This window comes from Acipenser ruthenus, chromosome 3 (genome assembly GCF_902713425.1).
Source record: "Acipenser ruthenus chromosome 3, fAciRut3.2 maternal haplotype, whole genome shotgun sequence".
NCBI classification, from domain to species: Eukaryota; Metazoa; Chordata; class Actinopteri; order Acipenseriformes; family Acipenseridae; genus Acipenser; species Acipenser ruthenus.
In genome coordinates, this window is record NC_081191.1 from 40,965,544 (window position 1) to 40,988,886 (window position 23,343).

Sequence of the window (23,343 nt, forward strand, 5' to 3'; positions counted from 1 at the left end):
GCACTGTACAAAACCACACAGGTCCTGCAAATTTAGAACCTCAGGTACTCAAAGTTCTATATTAGTATATAATTTTACTATGAAAGTGCCTGCTGAGAGTGGAGAAGCTTTAAAATGGCATCATGGTGAGAGTTTGATGACTAAAGAAAGATACGAGACATCGGAGACATTTTCAATTGGGAAACAAGAAATGTTTCAACACAAAAGCAGGTGATAGGCAGAGGAGGTGTTTGGCACTATAAATGAAAACCTTTAGAAGGAAATAATAAAATCTCATTTTTACTTTCTACTATGAAGATCGTCATGCATTATCCTACCCAGAAAAAAAAACATCCTCTCAGAGTCATACTGAACATGTATCTTTTAAAGAGTAAGTAGTGTCAAATGCTTTTATTGTATGTCCCTTACTATTTTATGGTGTTTGCAATCATTCGGAGTGGTTTTATGATCTCCAATATTGAGTTAAAAACACCATTCGAAGCTGCTAACTAAGTTTCCATTGCTGTGTTTTTTTCAACTGTTTTATCCATGTTAACACTGCTGACTGAAGAAGTGGTGCCAAATGACTCTGCATTGTTAAGTAGATGTGGAGTTTGATCTATGGAAGGTTATTCTCCAAATTCAGCTGTTTCAACACACACTTTTTCAATGCATTGTACTTTTTATAGAAACATAACAATCTATGAAAGTCCGTAGGGTGCTTTGTTTATTTCACTCATGAGGATGGCCGTAAACAACCCATATTTGTCCATCCTCCTTCATGGAATAACCGCTGTACTTGAATGTTAGTGGGTTATGCTGTTCATATAACAAGTACAATGTATGCCTACAGCCTAAATTAAACAGCTGAATATGGAAAATTCAGTTTGCACCAATTTTTTAAAATGAAATACAATTTGTATGGCTACATTTTTAAAGCTGTTTTACAAATCTTGATTAGTACATTTTTAGCACGCAATAGTGCACCAAACCTGCAACAATAAACTCAGATAATGTAGAGACTTCTTAATTGTTTAGGCTTTCTTTTTCATTTATAGAATTATAATAGTTGTTATTTTCCTTTCAGAAAGAATGACGACTTGAGAATCAAGGCCATACCGTTACAAAGCGAGAAACAAGCTGAAACTCAAACTGTTGTATGCCTATATTGATGTGTTTTACAAGTGTAACAGGTGGGGTAATTGTAGCCAGCAGCCATCAATTGGTAGCAATTGCCCACTCTTATTTAAACCTGTGCCGCACAAGCAGTGGGGAGACATTTGTCTTTTAGCAACCGGTTCCCTTTTTAACTATGAATGTATGTTAATGTGTTTGTATGTATTGTAGTGTGGATCCAGGTGTCAAGGGGAAAAATAAGGTATCCTGGATTCCCTGAGGTAATCTGTTTTTAATTGTTAAATCTTTTAATGTCGTGGTTGTTGTAATCGGCTGGGCTGACGTATGTGCTTTTATATCTGCAGAAAGAGGACGTCAGCCAGCCGCTGTTTCATTTACTGTGGTTGATTTGCAATTTTATATATTTGCTTTCTTTAGTTTTGTATTGGCAATTTCTCTTGTTTAAATTGCCACACTATTTATTATATTTTAGTGTAATTTAATGAGTAGGATTTTAGATTTCTGTGTGGTAAGAGGTTTATTGGTTATACTGAAGTTGGTGCAGCTGTCCTTGTGTGAATGTGTTTGTAATACCATTCTGTGCCACTCTGTGTAGCTCTGTTCTCTCTGGATCACTCTAAGCAAGCAAGTGGGTTTTTCGTTGCAAGGTGTGTTAATGGTTTTGTGGTGTTTCTTTTCACTGCGCACTTTTCTAGATTTATTAGTTTATTGTCTTTTATTTAATTACACAAGTTAATGGTGGCATTATTTGCTGCAGCAGTGTGGAGTAGTGGTTAGGGCTCTGGACTCTTGACCAGAGGGTTGTGGGTTCAATCTCCAGTGGGGGACACTGCTGCTGTACCCTTCAGCAAGGTACTTTACCTAGATTGCTCCACTAAAAAAAAAACCCAACTGTATAAATGGGTAATTGTATGTAAAATAATGTGATATCTGTATAGTGTGAAATAATGTATAATGTGATATCTTGTAACAATTGTAAGTCACCCTGGATAAGGGCGTCTGCTAAGAAATAAATAAATAAATATTTGTTGTTTTGGTCTGGGCTGACCTGGAGGATTGGAGGGGCAAGGGTAAGGGTGTCTGGGTGTCTCTTTCCTCAGTGCTCTCTGCGTAACTTGTTGTTTTATTATAGGGACGGCTGTGGACCACAAGAAATTGTTTTTTTTATCTTTCTTGCATTTTCATTGCTTGCAGCCACCGCTATCTTGATCAGTTGTTTTATCCAATACTTTGTCTGTATAATACAACTTCCTGCCCGGAATAAGCATTTCATTTTTCTCTGGTTTATCATTTACTTGATAAGGGCTTGAGTGGGGAACCTAAGGTCTTCCTTTTATTTAAACAATTTGGGTATTCGGAGCTCCTCTTTGCTCCTGGTTAAACAAAGGGGTGGCATAGTCAGTACTGCAGCCCAAGTTACATACAAGGGGAAACATTTTGGCATAAGTCAGCAGGATTCGGATTTAAAACAGATCTATATGGGACAGAGTCGCCAAGAAAATGACTTGCATAAATAGTTCTGTGACCATTCTGACACTTGTTTTTGTTTGTTTCCCTGTCGTTTGTCTTTCCCGTGGGATGTACTTGCGGCAGTGGAGGTAAATAAGAGGTTATCCCCCTTCCTGTAACTGAAGAATCGGCCTGGCACGGGGAGCACATGGAGAGGGATAAGGCTAGGCTGAGCGTGGGGATCAGTCCTTAAGGGAAACGAGAGGGGTGGTTGAGGCCAGAGGAGGATGCCTAAACCAATAGGCCACTTCCCAGGTAACCCACGTCTGCCTGAAGTGCCTGGCTGTCAGTTCAGCTGGGTAAGGGTGGTATGTGAGGCTGCTGGTTGGATTGGCAGAGCTCTGAGAATGCACTCCTTCAGCACCTGTGAAAGTCGCCGGAGAACCACACCCAGAAGAGAGCATGGACAGGTTTTTTATCCATCCTCTTCAGGGGAACGCTGAAGAATGGGGGAGTCCAGGGAGGGAAGACGTGCTTCTGTCACCGGGAGGCATTCTGGCAATTGACATTTCAGTGGGGGCACACTTTAATGGGGCAGTGGTGCTAGTTTTTGGTTTTAAATAAATAAATAAAACCTGCATTAAACTCTGAAAATGAATATACGTATTGATGTGACACTGTTAACGGACAGGAGTGTTTTTTGTTGTATTTGTTTTAGGTGCTGACCCCGTGAAATGAGAAAATGAAGGGTGGATTTCAACTGAGACAAGACTGATTATCAGGATGGGTGCCCCGCCCCTGACTGAAGACATTTAAACAATTTTGTATTTTATTTTAATGTACAGTATTTTTATAAGATGTTGCAGACAGTAGTGTGTGTGCAAGGGTGCATAGTGATGTGTACTGTGATTTAGTTAAAGTTAACTTTTGAAGTTTTGTCTTTTTTTAGGGTACTGGATGGAGAAGCGTTGGGTGCTGGTAATGGGTTTGGCACTATTTGTTTGAACTTTTTTTATTTTAAGAAAGGTGAGGACACGTTTAGGAAAAGTGGGCAAGGGTGTAACATGGTTAATAATGCCCCTATTGTCTTTCACGTATTTATTTGTTATTTGTATGTTATTTTTATAATTTTCCATTTTGATTAATCAGTGCACATTTTATATATTGATTTAACACTTGGTAATTGATTAATCACGTTTTAGTAGCTTCTCCACCCCGTTCATCTTTTATGCCTTATTGGGTATTGACTAATTTAATAATTGATAGTTTTACACACCTTAATATAAATCGGACGTCTCTTGCAAACTGGATGGCCACCCTGGGTGTTTGTGTCTGTATGTCCGTCTTTCATTGTGGTTTTGTTTGTGCAGGAGTGGAAACACGTAGTATTTGGAACGGAGAGTAACAGAGGGAAGTGAAATGGACTTTCCTGACAATAAGTATTCGGCTGGCATACAGTATGCCGGTTTAAACAATGAGCGTGAGTGAATTAAGAGTTTTAGCTTGTCGGTAGCTGATTGGAGCCTATGGTATGGAAAATAAAGAGATTGTTTGTTATACACATTTTCTCTCACTCTGATGTTCCCTCTCCTGCACAGACAACTTGTCAAATGTTTTGTGTTTTTTTTTTTTTTTTTTTTTTACAGTGGTTTGTTTTATCTTGTATTAAGCCTGGTTAACGAACTGTACCTTTCCTAAATGCACTTTTTAAAAATGCAATATTGCAGTTTGCACTGTATCATTTTGATAAATCTTAATTATGATGGAAAGTCTGTGAGTGACCACTTGTATATTTTAACAATGTGTTGTTGCTCCTTCTAACCGTGCTGTCCAATAAAACTGTAATCATTGCTTTTATATGTATCTTTTCACTGTTTTTTTTCTTGGTGACATTGTTTCCCATATTTTAATTCTGTATCCAAACAAAATAACCTGACCATTTATCTAATATTGTTCTGTGCTTTAGTCACACTAAACTGGCGTAGTTGGACTACATATTAAAAATACAACCATGTGTTTTGTAGCCCCTCTGAGCCAGCGGTCGGACCTCCTCTTTGCTCCTGGTTAAACCAAGGGGTGGCATAGTCAGTACTGCAGCCGAAGTTATTAACAAGGGAAAACGTCACACAAGAATTGCAAACAGTTTTATTTTCTTCACATTGTGCATTGAAGTTGATTTGTCCAATGTACACATTGTTCACTTGAAGTTGCCCCACAATGTTTACGTCATTACACTCAGTGAAAAAGACTACTTTCAAGACCTTTCAGAAGGTTTGAAAGCTAAGTGCTGGAAATATGGAAATCAATACCATTATTTTGTAATGGAAATAGTTACAACACTTTCACTAAGAAGTTACAGACCATACTAGAAATGGAACGTTATTCTACACAAAGACCAGGATATCTACTACAGATAAAAGGTAAATCAATTTTAAAACCTGAGCAAAAAAAACAACAAATAAACCCATGCATGTTATTCCCACATGCATGTTTTGATATGTACAGAACAGATGTTTCAGTGATTTCCTGGTAGCAGTGTGTGACAGAAATAGAATGATTCTTGGTGGTAAATCTCCCTCCCGACCTGTGAGGGCGCTAAGTAACGGGAACAGAGTACTCTGGACTGGTTGGCCTGAAAATTCATTCCCAGGATTAAAAGGAAGTCGGTCATCTAATAAGGGAGAGGAGCTTTGGTACACTGACTCATTGACCCGGAAGGGAAACGATGTGGCAGCCGTGGATTGGAGGAGCGGCTGCAATCGTTTACCAAGGGGTCATGCATGACGGTACAAACGGGACGGAGCAACATGATCTGTTCCTTCATTTATGGTTAAGGAACGATCTGGAAGGACCTGTATTGTGTTTATCGTACCGTGAGTGTTTTGTTCGTTTGTCACTAATTGTTGCTATTTGTTATTATTAATAGACGGCTAACACGTTCCAGAGCTCTCACCAGAGGCCAGCACTAACCTGGACATCACTGCACTTGTATCACGATAAACTGTATTTACACCACAAGCACTACAGCACTCACCCAGGACTGGTGACCGTGTTGGTATATTGTGTGTGTACTTTGACTGTTTTTATTATTTGGGACTGCAAACCATTTAATTACATTGCTGTGTATTGCCTAGGATTTATTGTTTGGTCACCAGACCTGGATTGCAAAATTAAATCACTGTCTGTCTCATTGCGCACCACATCACTCCTATACCTGTACCCTGCTAACCACTTTGCCACACAGTGATAAATAGAGCAAGCCCATTCTCAGACAACGTCAACACTCAAATACTGCGATCACATAAGAGAATGGGGTCAGTACTTCAAAAACCCCGTCTTCATGGAAACATGCATTCTGTCTTTCCCAAGCACACAGCTCCATCACTGCAAGAACAAGTCATGTGTGAAGAAGGAATGCTGCCAGCTTCCAAACTCACACTTGGGAGTTGGGCAGCTCACTGCAGCATATAAACAAGGCTGTTTCTTAAGTACAATTTTAAAACCCAAGATAATGGCTGTGCCGGAGTAGTCAGACCTGGAGCAGTGCAACTGAGGACACACACACAGAATGGTATGCATTTCAAGATAGTTGAGCCATTTATTATTTCCATTTAATAGGAACTGTCTAAAGTTATACAAAATGTACTTTCCAGGATAAACTAGTTCTGGAACCGGTAAAATACACTATAGTGTACTGCAGAACATACTAAAGTTTATTAGAGGAAACAATAGGCCCAGTTCGGACAAGAAAAAAAGAGCGAAGGTGACTGCCCAGCCTGATAGTAAGGAGTGTTTTAATAAATGGGTTTATATTTCCTACATAACAATGCGATTATACGCAAGCTACGTGTTTATATACAGACATACTATAATCTAAATTACATGAATAAATAAACATTTGAACAGAATGGGCTTAATTTACAATTGTTTACAAAGTCTAAGTGCTGGCACAAATCACACAGATACTGAGCTTTTCAAAATATGCAGTGCACTTACCACATTGTCCGTCTTTGCTGCATCAGAATCTTGTTTGGTAAAATTTGCAGTAATTCCAAACACTTTCCAGACAGCTTTGCTGTCCAGCGATCCATTTGCAATGTGTATTGGGGTAGCAATGAATTTCTTAGTATGGAAACCCCCCAGCCCAGGTGCCTCAGTCTGGGGATCAGAACACTTTAGATGAAAGTGGGCGGGGCCCCAGTCTGACCGTGGGTAACCTCGCTGGATGGAAAAGTACAGGCTGAGTTCTCCCGTTCACTCCAGCGCGCTGACCATGCCCCCGACCTGCGGGGTGCGCTCTCTCCCGGGTTGTTAAGAAGCAGCCAGCACACTGTCCCCGCCCATCTCACCAGCCCGACTCGGGACCCGCCGTTACAATATGTATCAGTCAATTTGACCACCCCTTGTCATGGCAATTAGTACATACTGTATATTTAGGAAAAGTCATGAAAGCACAGCTCCTTATCTTAAACACACGCACAGCAATTTAAATTTAAATTCCAAAAATGGTCAAAATTACCATCTTGGTCTTTCTAGTGTTTATCAAAAAAGTACATAACAGTCCCTTCCTTCCCTCCTATGCATTTATTCACCCAGTTTCATCGAGTTTCCACAAATAATTGATACATCAAATATTGATTGCCATGTTTTTTTTTATTTTATTTTGGGAGCCTCAATTAAACATTCATTGTTCTGGTGCCTTATTTTGAGTCTCACCAAGCTGCTGTAATAATATGCATATGCATGTTTTCTGTTTGCATTTGAAGGCTTTTTGTAAAGAAAAATCCTGTAATGATTTTTTTTTTGCTTCTCGCTTATGAATAATAAATTCTTCTCAGTGCATCAATTATTGTTGCTTATAACCTGTCAAACATTCTGTTAGGAAATGAGTTGCAGTTTCACAGCTACAGTTTTACATCACTTTCTTATTATCTGCATGCTTTTGCATACTGAATTAAACTAATTATCTACTGCAAAAACCAGGAGCATCGCTTTATTTGTTTGATAATTGACAATATTATAATTTCTTTATTTTTTGTAAGTTTGTCCAAATGTCTTATATTTTTAATATATTTTACAGTTCCAGTACTATTTTTAAGTCTGTCTTCAGCCTTATGATCTTGCTATTACTCAGGACTGAGACCAAGAGTAAATCAATCACTGGTGGCACAGGTCTTTTCATTAATAACTTCTGAATGTCTTCATGAATTATCCAGTCTGTTTAGTTGTGTTAAAGACTGTTATGTGAAAAAAGAAGAAGCAATTGGTTAAGACATTCTTTCACAGGCCAATGGCTATACTAACACTGCTTTAAATTTGCACATTTTTTGTGTAGAACAAGAGTACAGGCTAACAATGTCTGTTATCTGCTTTGTTATCTTTAACTTGATGAAAAATCATTTACATTTATAACATTAAACACACCCCAAGTGAATTCAGTGTAGTTAGAACAGCTGTACAAAACAGTAAAAACCTGTACAGATGTGTTTCAAAGAGTGTATTTTTTTATTTAATTGGTTCAAATTATGAGAAGCCGTTTAGGCCTTCAATAAATAATTCAACCAACCAGGCGTCACAACCATAAAAAAGTATCACAACAACATACAATCATGGTGGTACCACATTTTAATAACTGGGTAATTGTCAATGATTCCTGCTCCTTACACTTGTGTACAACAGTAGCACAAGCTAACAGTAACTACAGTGGAACATCACATAACTGCCCTGATCGATTAACGGCCTTGCTAAATAAATAAATAAATATTAAAATTAGGCTACGAGAGTAATGGTATTGGCAGCAAGTGTAACTGGGGGGGCGGGGGGGATCTGTGCTGACTATCTGGTGCATAACATCAGACTATCTGGAGAATAAAGGAAGACAACCAGCCTTAAACAAACTATTTATTAAACTATATGATTACGTACCCCAGGGGACGTGTGTAGTGATAGGGGAACCTTGGCCATCCCAGTGTATAGTGCACAGCGAAGCGTAGGACGGAGACCCAAGCTGACCGGTATAGCGGCAATGGGGGCACTGTGTAAGCAGCACTTTTGTTTTGTAGTTTTATTACTGTGTTTTATTTTCCCTTTTTCATTTCGCCTTTGTTTATTAGTTTGGAGCACCTGTGAATGCGCCTGCCTATACCTGTGTTGGTAACCTGTGGTCCGGATTACTGTTGCTGATATACAGGCCACAGACCACAGCACCTTCTGCGGGCTAAAATAAATAAAAAAATAAAATAAATAAAACTGGGCATCTGTGCAGTGTTTTCAAGTTCAATCTTCTGTCTCCCGTGTCAGTGAATACCCCCACCATTCCACAATGTGTAAATGTAATTTTCTATAGATGTTCGCAAATCTGACTTTTTCACATATCCACCTATACCCCAGTCCACAGGGGGTTGGATATGCAACGTTGTACTGTACTGTATAATTACTGAAAAAAAATCCTGGATAGATACACTCTCATTGGGGGAGGGTACACAAGGTCTATAAGCAATGGGTGCAGTGGGTTCATTTTTACTGGCTGCAAGAGTGAACTATCTGGGAGCCCCACTCTTTCAGCACAGCCGACAGCACAACTGTCTCTGAACCAGGAGAATTTAGTTGGATCCTTGTTACCTCTGTGTAATACCAGTTATGTATTACATTACTTCTCCTGTACTAGATCACCTAAATACATTGTGTTGTCATTTATGGAAATACTGGGGACTACTAATGGTTCTGCTAAGGCTTCTAATGGTAAATGGCACCCCAATGGTACATGTTCTGTAGGCTAAATCTCTTGTAATGAGCATACCTTTGTAGAAAGAGTAAAAATGCACTAAACCTACAGAAAAATGTCGATATTTTATTTAGTAGTATATCTAAATAAATGGGGACAAAACATCAGGATATGTAAAACTATTTAATGCTTACATACAACTGTGATTTTTTTTTGCTGTTGTGCCTCACATTTTCAATTGTGTTTATCAATATGTGCAGCATAGCATCTGCCTTGCAAAAAAAAAAAAATCATCTATTTTCACATTTAATGAATACAAATTAGAGGGCTTTAAAAATGAGTATGTATTTTGGCTCCCTGTGTGTAATAATCTAATTTCATAAAACTTTTTTGAAGAATAGCGTTAATCTGAAAAACTGATAAAAATGTGGGCCTAATGAGACTGAAACTCAATAAATCAGTACAGTACTACATTCAACTATTGACTAAATTAGGACCTACAATGCCTTTTCTCTTATGAAATGTCAGATTTTGGTCACTGAGCCACTGAGCCTCATACCCTAACTATGTAAATATTTAAACATGGAAGGCTGTACTTTCAGACTGCTAGTGTACAATACATTGCATCTTATTGCTAAGGGACAGAACAGTCTCGGGTTAAAGCAAACAGCTATCCAAGGAGGCGGAGTGATCCAATGGTTAAAGGTCCCTGGTCCCTGGTTCAAATCCCGGCTCAGCCACTGACTCGTTGTGTGACCCTGAGCATGTCACTTAATCTCTTTTGGGTGAGACGTTGTTGTAAGTGACTCTGCAGATGATGCATAGTTCACACACCCTAGTCCAGGGGTTTCCAAACTTTTTTTTGCTGCGCCCCCCTTCAGAGATGTTGTTTTTGCTGTGCCCCCCTTCCAGTAACCAGCACAATATTTAGAAAAATATGATTTTCCTAAAACAACATATTGTAATATCACATGTAAAATTAAAGCAGGCTCCACACAGGCATTAGCTTTGTGCTTGAATTCAGCAGTTTATTAGCACAGGACAAATAAACAATTAAGGACCATGCAAAAGCAAAACAAAATAAATACAATCTCTCTGTGCTAAATTCCAGTCTACCTCTCGCTCGCTCTCAGACAGCTTCTGTCACTCACTCGCACAACTGCGCTCAGACACTCACTTCTATTTATCTCTTCGCATTAAACCGCGCCCTCCTTCCGCCTTCACCAATCCCGGGCATGCCATTCAGACCCTAATCTCCCACCAGCATTCTAGGGGTACAAATGATCGCTATCTAGTGCCATGACACAGCAAAACATTATGCAATACAGAAACATAAAAGACAAACAAACTGGACAGTCAGTAAGTCCTGCAGCGATGGAAATCACTGGGTTGTTACACTATTGTAGCATTGAGGGTGCTGTAGGTTTATACCAGGATACAGTGCAGCTGGGACAGCGGCAAAGTTGCAACATTTAAATAAGCGACTAATCTTTAATAAAGTTATAATATATATTTTTAAGATGGATTGTATTAACATCAATAGTCACTTATTCTTGTTCTTCCACATTTAAATGAGAAAGTAAGGATGTGGAACATTTAAAAGTCCATTTAATTGTTTCACAACCAAACCCCGTAAATTAAACTGATTGAACTAGTATTACAGTATTGTTATTACAGCATACTTTTTTGTTTAGATCAATCTGGTTTTACTAGTAGTAACGCCCTTAGTGCTTTTAATCTACGACCATTGAAATTTCAATTTGTTTATGCTTGTGAAATAAGGTATACTGTACACAATGCTACAATAATAATAGTAATAAAATCAGTTTAATTGACTCTGTTTTGCTGTGAAACAACTGAATGATCTTTTAAATCCCCCAAGTCCTAAAAGCATAATAAAGAACGAGAAAACGAGGGTGCAACATTTTAACAAGTGACAAGTCTTTATTAATGTTTATGTAATTACGAATAGTAATTGTAATGTTTGTCCAGCCTAATTTTTTATTATAACTATTATAACTCTATAAAATATTTATTTAATACAATGTTATGTGGAATGTAATAAACGAGAACCAAAACAGTGAGTTTTTTTCCCTTTCACTTTACAACACCATTTCCACGTTTGTTTTATTTGAAGTGTTTAAAGTTCAATTTCAGTTTTCGTTTGCTTGTTCAGCTACAAAAAGGCACAAGTAAACCTCTTGTTATGAAAACGTGTCTATGGCCACTGTTTACTGTGAAGAAACAGCAATGGCAAGGAATGAAAAAAAAAATTAAAATAAATAAATTGCGTTGTCAACTTTTATGTACTATTTATTTCAGGAATAAACAAAACAATAACTTGAACTACTATTTCTGGCATAATTTGTTTTGTAGTTAATTCACTGGGGTAAAGTAAGTCCTACTCAACTTATTTATTACTCCTGAGATGTTAACTTGTTACGTGTTATAAGGTCTTGCTGTAATATAAAGACACACACACACACACACAGGGGATTATAACTTTTTTATACTGTCTCTGCCTGCGTTCAGCGCAATATAATGGCTTTTATTATTTTTTGAAAAACGAATGAATACATGAATGAATATTTTAATTATGAGCAAATATCAGAACATGAAAATCCTTTGTTCATCCCAGCACTAATTAAAACTCACCGCCGCTGCACTTTCAAATGAAGGAGGGCTTGGGCGATAAAGTCGCTGAGCTATGATAAGTCTGAAACGACACAAACTCTGTAGACAGGGATTGGTCAGATTTAACAGGGGGTTGGTCAGATTAAATATGATCCCTGCCTGGGTAGTTTATTGAGTCAATCATCCTGGAGGCCCACGAGTCTGCCATTTACCACAGAGCTTTTACAATCGCCAGGAAGTCAGAAAAATAATTTTCCAGTCAGGTATTGGTGCTCCCCAAATAACCTCATCGGGCCCCCCCGGGGGGGGCTCGCCCCACATTTTGAAAACCTCTGCCCTAGTCTCTGTAAGTCACCTTGGATAAAGGCATCTGCTAAATAAACACATACTAATAATACATACATACATTACAGGCGAAACATGAAGTTAATAAAATGCAAGAAACAAAAGTGATCAGATACAACACTGTTCGTACTGAACAGTGACTTTAGTGCATGACGCATTGTTAAAGGAAAACCACTGTGCTACACAATCAAAACACTTGAAATGCCCCAGACACGTTTTACCTCCATTTAGTAGAATACTAAACTTTCCATTTCCATCAAATATTTGAATAAACTTCAAATGGATACATTTGATAGATCTCTGTCACAAAGACGGCCAGAGTGGGTGGCGTCAGACCAGACAGGAATACACAGACAGAGACGGTGGTGATGATGAGCTGAGTGCAATGGCTGCACTCAGCGTTTAATAACAAATAAAAAGGTTTAACAGTACAAAAACAGGACACGGCACTGGTAGCCAAAAGAAACATATAAACAAAACGGACTAAACACTTAAACGGTGCACGGACAGACAAACAAACACGGTGAGAACAAACACTTATCTTCCACGTTTTTACTTTCTAGTTTCTCCTCTCTCTCTCTCTCACCCGTTCTCCTCTTCCGAACACCCAACCCCCGACTGAATGAAAATGTGCATCTATATATACTGTTGTGCTGGGATTCAATTACTAATTAATTCTTCACTTGAATCCCAGCACGTGAATTAATTCTGTGCAACCCCGTGCTCGCATATTATATTTTAAATGCACGTGCGTGATGTGCAATCCCGTGCCTAAATACAAATATACAATTTAAACACACGTGAAACACAGACCTGTTTATATCCCGTGTACCAATCTATACACCAACATTTAACATACGCACGCATACATACACAAAACACACAAATGCACACAGGGGCGGGGCCCTTTGCCACATATACCCCCCCTTGTGCGCAGCACACATGGCCTCAACGGCCACCTCCCCCCTTAAAAACCCAGCAGTCCAGGACAAAGTCTCGGGCTGGGAAGGGAGGCTTCAGTGGGCCCTTGGCTGGCAATGCTGTCAGCACCCCTGCCGGTAGTGGCACGGCTGACAGCCTGTTGGTCCCGTCCTGCAGCGAAAAAGCTGCGGGGGCAGGTGGTCCCCCGACCTCCCCCTTCTTCGTAGCCGGCAGCTCCCTCCTGTGGGGCTCCGGCCACAAGAACTCCTGCAGCGAAACTGCTGCTGGGGAAAGTGGTCTCCAGACCTCCTCCCCCTTCTTCGTGGCCGGCAGCTCCCCTTTCTGGGGCTCCGGCCACCGTACTCCCTGCGGAGGTACGGGCAGCAGAGGCAGCTCCTGCTCCTCTGCTCCTGGCGGTGGTGGAGGCAGAGGCAGCTCCAGCTCCTCTGCTCCTGGCGGTGGTGGAGGCAGAGGCAGCTCCTGCTCCTCTGCTCCTTGCGGTGGTGGTGGCGGAGGCAGAGGCAGCTCCTGCTCCTCTGCTCCTGGCGGTGGTGGAGGCAGAGGCAGCTCCAGCTCCTCTGCTCCTGGCGGTGGTGGAGGCAGAGGTAGCTCCAGCTCCTCTGCTCCTGGTGGTGGTGGAGGCAGAGGCAGCTCCAGCTCCTCTGCTCCTGGTGGTGGTGGAGGCAGAGGTAGCTCCAGCTCCTCTGCTCCTGGTGGTGGTGGAGGCAGAGGCAGCTCCAGCTCCTCTGCTCCTGGTGGTGGTGGAGGCAGAGGCAGCTCCAGCTCCTCTGCTCCTGGCGGTGCTGGCTCCCTCTGCTGTGGCGGCTGGGCATGTGCGCGCCGTGCTGCCTTCAGCAGCATAGCTAGAGGCTGCTGGGGGACACCAGCATCCTGCCCTTCTCCCCCCCAAAAATTTTCAGGGGGTTGAGCCTGTAACCCCTCCCCTTCCGGCTCTTGGGGCTGAACCAGCAGGCATTTTCCCTCTGCTGGTGGCTTGGGTCCCAGGGCTGTGGAAGCCCCGACTTGCCTCCCTTTGGGCTGTGGACGCACCGACTCCTCCCTTTTGGGCTGTGGACGCACCGACTCCTCCCTTTTGGGCTGTGGACGCACCGACTCCTCCCTTTTGGGCTGTGGACGCACCGACTCCCCCCTCTTGGGCTGTGGACGTTCGGGCTCCCCCCACTCAGGCGTAGGACGTTCGGGCTCCTCCCACTCAGGCGTAGGACGTTCGGGCTCCTCCCACTCAGGCGTAGGATGTTCGGGCTCCTCCCACTCAGGCGTAGGATGTTCGGGCTCCTTCCACTCAGGCTGTGGACGCTCAGGCTCCTCCCATTTGGGCTGTGGACGCTCAGGCTCCTCCCATTTGGGCTGTGGACGCTCAGGCTCCTCCCATTTGGGCTGTGGACGCTCAGGCTCCTCCCCATAACTGCGGAAGGGACAGTGGGCGAACAGGTGATCCTGGTCGCAGAGGAGGCACCCCGGCGATGGCTTGTTACATCGCCGTGGATGCCTGGCCCTTAGGCGGCACTCCTCCTCCCTGTCCTTCACCTCTTTATCCGTCTCTGCCTCCCGCTTGGGCTGTGAAGGCAAAACCAGCAGGCATTCACCCTCTGCTGGTGGAGATGGGGACAGCAGGTACTCACCCTCGGCTGGTGGAGATGGGGACAGCAGGTACTCACCCTCTGCTGGTGGAGATGGGGACAGCAGGTACTCCTCTGCTGGTGGTCCTGCTACCTGGGCTGCTGTTCCATTTATGGTTGCCTCCAGGTAGCTGAGGACAAACTCCACACCTTCCTCCAAGGTGTTTGGGGTGTGTTCCTGCTGATAGGCCTCCCATCTCTCACTGTCCATCATCCACAGGGCCCGGACAACCATGGGCAGAGACTGGGCCTCCAGCCCAGCATTCTCCAGGAACCAGCCCCGCAGTTTGATGGCGTCTTCTGCCATTATATATATATATATATATATATTTATTTATTTATTTTTTTTTTAAACAAAACCCCTCCTGGTCTGACGCTTGGAGGCGCGGCTATCCCACGATGACACCACGTGTCACAAAGACGGCCAGAGTGGGTGGCGTCAGACCAGACAGGAATACACAGACAGAGACGGTGGTGATGATGAGCTGAGTGCAATGGCTGCACTCAGCGTTTAATAACAAATAAAAAGGTTTAACAGTACAAAAACAGGACACAGCACTGGTAGCCAAAAGAAACATATAAACAAAACGGACTAAACACTTAAACGGTGCACGGACAGACAAACAAACACGGTGAGAACAAACACTTATCTTCCACGTTTTTACTTTCTAGTTTCTCCTCTCTCTCTCTCTCACCCGTTCTCCTCTTCCGAACACCCAACCCCCGACTGAATGAAAATGTGCATCTATATATACTGTTGTGCTGGGATTCAATTACTAATTAATTCTTCACTTGAATCCCAGCACGTGAATTAATTCTGTGCAACCCCGTGCTCGCATATTATATTTTAAATGCACGTGCGTGATGTGCAATCCCGTGCCTAAATACAAATATACAATTTAAACACACGTGAAACACAGACCTGTTTATATCCCGTGTACCAATCTATACACCAACATTTAACATACGCACGCATACATACACAAAACACACAAATGCACACAGGGGCGGGGCCCTTTGCCACAATCTCATATCAAATAAGCACTCAACACCTCTTCCTAAAAAGCAAGGACCAAGTACATCAGGAAAGTACTGCTAAAATTGACCTTTAAAAGTACTAAGTGCCAATAAAAAACCAGAATAGGTATAGAAGTGACATTAGTGAATCAGATACAAATAACCATCAAAATGAGTTACCCAATCATGCACAGATTTAAAAAAAATTGCAAACAAGCAAGATTATTGCAAATACCGGAGATATGCATCTTCGCTGCCAACAATTAATACAATTCAAAACATCACAATGTAAATTCTGCTGCCAGTTATGCAAAGTTCACTGCCATGCCCAAAATAATTTGAGAAACGCGATCTGGATTCACTCACCTAGCAGAGCTCTGTGCAGATCTTCATACAGCGAACTTTCTCTGCTGGCCAATAGATAACTCTGCAAGATCTGAAAGATAAATAAGAAATAGATTTAATTCAAGCTAGCCACACATCAAAGACAGAACTGTAGAAAAATAACTGAATGTATACTGGATTTTACAGTGGAGAAGAGAAGGGTGGTTATAAAGGTATGTAACAGGCTGGCTTGTGTGGTGACGTCAGGATAGTAAGGAGTAGCATGCACAAATTTAATTATAAATAAAAAGATTTAACAAAACCAAACACTCAAAATAAATGGTACGATGGCCAAAACAGACAAACACAACAGACACGGAACACAACAAGTATCGTAGCAGATAACCAGTATGCGTAGCAATTGTTATGTTTAAGCTTTTAACTTCTCTTTCACTCATGTCTCGTTCCACCTCTGAACACGCTAACCTCGATCAGCCAAAGCTGCAGATTTATATTTATATTTATACATGTGACCATCTCCTAATTAGTAAAAAATTAATCAATCTGGAGACTAACCCAATTCATGCTGCAAAACAATTAACAATAAAATAATGTGTTTTCACACACATAAACAATACATTTTAAATAATAATAATACCAAATAATATATTACACACAAGGGGCGGGGTGTACCCTGTCACAGGGTATCATTTGCCCATATTAAGAAAATATCTCTAGACCTGGCAAATAAACAAGCTATTAAACAAGCCAAGTGCAGCCAAGAGCTAACACGCACATAAACACACTTTCAGGCCCTTTGGCCCAAACGGATGATGAATTTCACGGGCCTTAACACTGAATATGCACACCCCTCTGACCCAGATGCAATACACCATTTATAGTTTACAGGAGGGATTTAGGTTCCTGCTTGTACGAAATTTTACAGCCAAAAGTAACCTGCCCACTGACATGGAGGCTCAGTGGCAGCGCTGGATTTGAACCCACAATCCCTTAGGTCTCAATCCTTATCTCTATTGTACTTTTAAACAGACTCCATTGCTCCACTGGAGCCCAGTAGCTATTTTTTTCCCCTTTATGATAATCACACCCTTAACCCACAATGCATTTTTGAAAAAAAATGTGGCAGCTTTATATTCATTCATCATTACTTATCCTGAAAAGAAGACAGAGAGACAAATGTCACTTCATATACTGTTTTACTGGAGCAAAAGCTTGTATTTTGTGTATAAGTGTATTTAATGAGGCTTGAAAGAGATGATTGCTAAATACCAGTCTGTCGCATTTAAGCCCGATGGCCTCCAATTACACAAATCATAATTATATCGTTTTATAATGTAATGTGTGTCCAAGGCTCCCTTGTGGATTTGTAGTTCTGTGTACTGGAACTCATGATGTGGAGACAGGGCTGTCCAACAGTTTTTAAAGTGGAACACAAGGAGACAGCGAGGTCCTTTCTCTTGACTGGGATTTGACTATAGGGGCCCTATGCATTCACTTGCATGCTGATGCTTAATAAACACAGTCTAGCATACAGTCAATTGGGTTTAGAGGGAGTGTGGTTTAAGTTGTTTACTTCTTACACTATAACTGATCAGGGTTACTGCTTTCCATATTTGGTTATTCAATATTCAGGAGAAATCTCCTTTAGAGATGGATTTCCTAGGGTGACCTCAGTCTCAGTGACATGCAGAAGTGCACACAGTTTTTTTGTGTAAGGTATATTGGTCCCCACATGTCTGGATTTTGCCTGCACCTTAAAAAAATAAGTAGACTTCAAATATGTTGGTAATGTTGCTGTAAATGTTTTATAAAAAAAACAAAAAAAACATGCTGAGTTTGAGAGTTGATGCAACGTTGTATCACACATGCTTTATAAATAAATCTAAATTTAAAGTCTGAGGACAAATGACTTCTTGCTGTTTGGCTGTCTTAAAGAGTAAGTAGTGGGGTTCTGAAATATACAGTATTACACGTTCCCACACTACAACTGTTTAAATAATGTACCTGTGATTTGTATTTTCATTGTTAACATCCTGACAACTTTGAAGTGTGTTTCAAAGCTGTTTTCAAAATGTCCTCTAGTGCACTGATAGTGTAAGGATTATTGCCCACATTGTCAAACAGGTAACACAGCAATAACAATCCATGATGTGGTACGGAACAGAAAAGCCAGAGCACTTGTTATGATTATTCTATTTTATTTTTTATCGCTCCTGATACAGTGATTAAGATGACAGATCTCAAACGCCAGTGCACCACAGTGGGCATTTTAAAATGAGGTTTGAAACAGATTTTAACATTATAAGTAAATTACAGGTAAATTATTTATACAGTTGTAGTAACTCGTGGAGACGTATAATGCTATATTTTCCGGAACCAAGCTACTTACTCTTTAAGTGATGGTGTTGAAAATTGAAACTGCTGTGTCTGAAACATGAAGGATGTTTTGACAAACAGTGGATTTGTAAGAAACTTCTCAAACATTCTTTTAAATGATAAAGTTTGTGGAAGTCTGTAACCTGAAAGGACGCTAGATATTGCAAATTAGTAAAATCTAAAGGTTAACCCTTTTTAGACAAAACGATATTTCAAACTAAAAAGACCTATTTGATTTTATTTGATGGTGTTGTTACTAAGCATGGAGGTTTTAAAAAAAGTATTTTGATCTAATAATAGAGTGACAAAACTCTCTGAAGAGAAATAATATGTTTGAAGTATTTTGATCTATTAAGAAACATAATATTTAAATAAAAAAGTGTTTTTGTTTGGTTAAGGCTCGACTGTAATACAAATAGACTGTAAAAGCAGGAGCGAGCATTTAATTTAATCAATTTAAGAATTAGTTAATTGTCTTTCTCCAACTAAACAAAAAATATTTTAGACATTACACTATCCATTAAAGAATATAAATGTTTAGTTTATATAAAGGGTTTACTGCAATAAAAAAACAGAAACTGTTAGGTTGGAATACTAGACAAATAAAGTGTAAACTGTATTCAATAAATTTTAGTACACAATAAATCTACAGAAAAATAGCCTTGCCCTTATCTGCTTGCAAGCAGAGCGGTGATAGATAGTGATAGAAGGTTCTTTTTGGCAGTCAAAGCGAGATTTACTTGTAGTCCTTTTGAATCCAAGGTCTTTCTATGATAAGAAAACCTAGTAGAAGGGTGTCCAGTTACAGTTCTTATCAAATAAGTAGCGACTTTTGTTGGGAAAAAATTAGTTAATGTAATGAATTTGGATAAGTGCTTACAATGGTGTTTCATATCAATGAAAACAATAGTCTTGGCAAGTAAACAGGGTGACTGAAACCTACTTGTGCAGGCAACTTTTAGAAACAGAGAGAAGTCAGGCATAGTCTGAGAATGGTACGAGTCAATATAAGGCTATTATATTTAACATGTTTATTATAGCTTACATTTAAATTAAACTAATTGAACTGACCACTGTATGCTTATTGAAAGGCAATCTTTGTCAAATACTTTGTTAACACACATTTGTTAAACTGACCCATTGACAACACACTGAAAAGGTAACATAATATGCAGCTAGGAGGGATATATTTTTTGACCCACCTTAATATAATCAAATATTTTTTGGCAAGAAGTTATATCCAATCAGTTTTTGAACAGATCCTTCTAGAATGTATAATTAACTTAAAGATAAGAAATGTCAAGGCTGAGTGATGATTAGATTTACTTGGGACCTGATGTATTCAATGGAGGGAAAATCCTATAAAAATCAAGGTAAAACCCCAGTCAAGTATCGCTCAACTTGCTAACTACAAGCTGATGTGATCGATGCTCTGAAGATCTCTGAAAAACTGATTGCTGTTTGGTGGTATTCACAAGTCTCTGCCTTTTGAAGACAGTTCTTATTTTTCAATATATCCTACACTACATTTCCATATACTGGAAGGTAAGCATATTTTTTAATGCAATATCTCTTTCATATTGATGCATTGCTATAAGGTATAGAAATTATGTTTTAGTCTTAAGAGTGTGATATATATTGAATGTTCTAGAATTTAGCGGTGGGTGTTTTTAGCTTTTTGCATTTTATAGCCTAAGAGCTAAATATATGATAACCATATTTGTATTACTGTATTGAAGTATTAATGCTGTTAAACCTGTAAAGGCACCAGATCGCCTGGACTGCTTATTACTTGGGATTTACAATTTTTAACATAAGCATTTAATAAACCGAAGGGGCACTACTACTGCTCTGATTCATTAAAACTTCAAATTAAATTGAGTCTGTGTGATTTTCTTTATTATTAAAAAGTCATCTGGATATGTTGCAAGCCCAGTCAGTCCCCAAAACAAATAAATAACCTACTGGAGCCTGTCATATTCAATTTAATTGGTTTTCACGAGTTTAGCGTGTGACACCAGCTTGGGAAACACAGTATTTCAGCAGTAATCTGTGACAAACCAGTTTCTAGTCACATAATGCCCTCTAGCGTGCAGGAGATGCAGGACAGATTAACTGAACTGCATATCGCACTGACTTCAGTTTTATCGCGGAGAGGACTGCGTCATATTTCGCCATTTTTATAGCTGGTTTTGGCTACCACTGTATATACCTCAGGACAAAAAAAAAAGAAAAATATGCCAGTAATTTTAGAGACTGGAACTGCAAATAAAGTAGCTTTTATATAAGAGCACTTGACCAGATCGTCTCATGTGAGTGTCAGCAGACAGCCTAATCATGTCAAAAGGTTTGATGTTTGTCAATAAAAAGGCTATCATTCTCTCAGGTAGGCACTATTTGAATTTCTGCAAAAAGAATCCGGTTCCATAAGATAAAGTTTGCTATCCCCATGGCTCAAGGGATAACACAAATTAAATGGAGCCCTTTTGTTTCATCTTGGCTCCAAACTAAAATAAACCTAATCATAATGCCCTTTGTTATACAATGCAAAAACACTTGGCTTCCAAGGACAATGTTTCAATACAGCATGATGTGCATAAAGAGCCCTGTTTCAATTCATTTGAATATGTTAACGAGCCAAAATACACCCCTGGAAAACATTTTTCTACACTCCACTTCTTTCCTGCACATATTTGGACAGATTCGCACTGCTTGATAAGCCTGCTCCCGCAAGCCCATCTTAATTAACACCTCTGCCTCAATTTTACCAGGAAAGCAACACTCTACAGCAAGTGTGTTCACAAGCTGAACAGACTCAACAATAGAAACAGAAAGATGTAGCGGCAACCAGTTTGAAATTTCCACTGTTGTGTTCTGCATAAATTACTGTGATTTTGGGGTGAAGTACGTACTGAAGCAGTGTATTGCTGGCAGGTGCATGCAGTCAAAGACAAAGAAAAGCTGTTTATTTGGGCTTAGGCTGAATTACCCTAAATTCGGTATGGTCCATCATTTGGGATTCATCTTCATGCACATGTTATTTATAGTATAATCATCATAGTAAAGAAGAATAAAATAGAATACACATTTGAGAAAGGTCTATTTACCAAAACATGTATTAAACTAATACTAATACTATTGTTAAATATTTGTGTTATTCCAGCAACTATAGTTTTACTGACTCTAGTTGTATAAGTGGCACAGTGTCATTACAGAAAAAACGTGTATAGCCAAATCCTTCCAACTTGTGGGGAAGAATGCCCTAATCAAGTTTTATAACAATAGTAGACACATTCTCTGCATACAAGTGAAAATGTGTGACATGCCAACATTAAAAAAGACAAAAATATAAGAACATAAAAAAGTTTACAAACGAGAGGAGGCCATTCGGCCCATCTTGCTTGTTTGGTTGTTAGTAGCTTATTGATCCTAGTCTCATCAAGCAGCTTCTTGAAGGATCCCATGGTGTCAGCTTCAACAACATTACTGGGGGTTACAGACCCTCACAATTCTCTGTTTAAAAAAGTGCCTCCTATTTTCTGTTCTCAATGCCCCTTTATCTAATCTCCATTTGTGGTCGAAAAGTCCCTTGGGTCGACATTGTCAATACCTTTTAGAATTCTGAATGCTTGAATCAGATCGCCGCGTAGTCTTCTTTGTTCAAGATTGAATAGATTAAATTCTTTAAGCCTGTCTGCAGATGACATGCATTTTATACCCAGAATAATTCTGGTCACTCTTCTTTGCACTCTTTCTAGAGCAGCAATATCCTTTTTGTAGACTAGGCCAGAACTGAACAAAATATTCTAGATGAGGTCTTACTACTGCATTGTAAAGTTTTAGCATTACTTCCCTTGATTTAAATTAAACACTTTTCTCTATATATCCGAGCATCTTGTTGGCCTTTTTTTATAGCTTCCCCACATTGTCTAGATGAAGACATTTCTGAGTCAACATAAACTCCTAGGTTTTTTTCATAGATTTCTTCTTCAATTTCAGTATCTCCCATATGATATTTATAATGCAGATTTGTATTGCCTGCATGCAGTACCTTACACCCGGACAGCACTGCACTACTGTTCACTAATAAATTGTATTTCACCACTTGCACCAAAGCACTCACTCTTGACTTGTGATCGTGTTTGTGTTCTGTGTGTGTTTATACTGTGTTTATTAATTCGGGACTGAACCCCGAGGTTTCACTGTGCAGTACACATTGCTGTGTATTGCCAGGGATTATTATTTATATTATAAAAACATTTTTATATTATTTATATTATTTATTTTTTCCTTTACATTGCCATTTTTATTGTACTAGTATAACATCTATCTGCCAAGCTGTATTATTACAAAATGTACCATACCAGAATTTTCATCTGTATGCAGGATCTTATCAAATACTAGTATCAAGGTATGTACTTCTACATACACTTTTCTAAAACATTGTTTAATGTTTAATACCAGAAGCCTAATATAGATACAGCAGACTCCTGTTAATCCATGTTTCAATAATTTGTGTTTCAATAATCTGTGTGGTTTAATACAGTACATTATCAAAACTATTAGTGCAGAAATCAGCGTATCTGTGCGGAATTGTGTACAGTACAGTGCAAGCCAATGGACAGTACTGTATTGTAGTTACTGAAACCAGTGACAAGTGAGCAGAAATCAGATTTAAGACTCTCTTAGTCTGGCAGTCTGAATGTGAAGAGCAGTTACGACAATTAAAGATCAGTGACTTTTTTTTAAAACCAGCTCTCTCTGCCTCTGAACAAC

The 23,343-nt window shown here is 39.7% G+C and overlaps 1 protein-coding gene and 1 long non-coding RNA gene across 3 annotated transcripts in view; one reads left to right on the forward strand and one right to left on the reverse strand.

Moving 5' to 3' along the window:
- LOC117394800 (poly(rC)-binding protein 3-like) overlaps nt 1-23,343 on the reverse strand; it is a 407,378-nt gene that overhangs the window by 248,925 nt on the left and 135,110 nt on the right. For both annotated transcript variants that reach the window (XM_059012930.1, XM_034920769.2), the window contains exon 2: nt 16,213-16,282. The gene's annotated coding sequence lies outside the window, so the exon portion shown is untranslated. The remainder of the gene's footprint in view (nt 1-16,212; nt 16,283-23,343) is intronic.
- On the forward strand, nt 1,268-4,032 carry LOC131719177 (uncharacterized). The gene is made up of 3 exons (XR_009318078.1): nt 1,268-1,376; nt 2,710-2,880; nt 3,284-4,032. It is a non-coding gene; the product is annotated as an uncharacterized LOC131719177 (long non-coding RNA).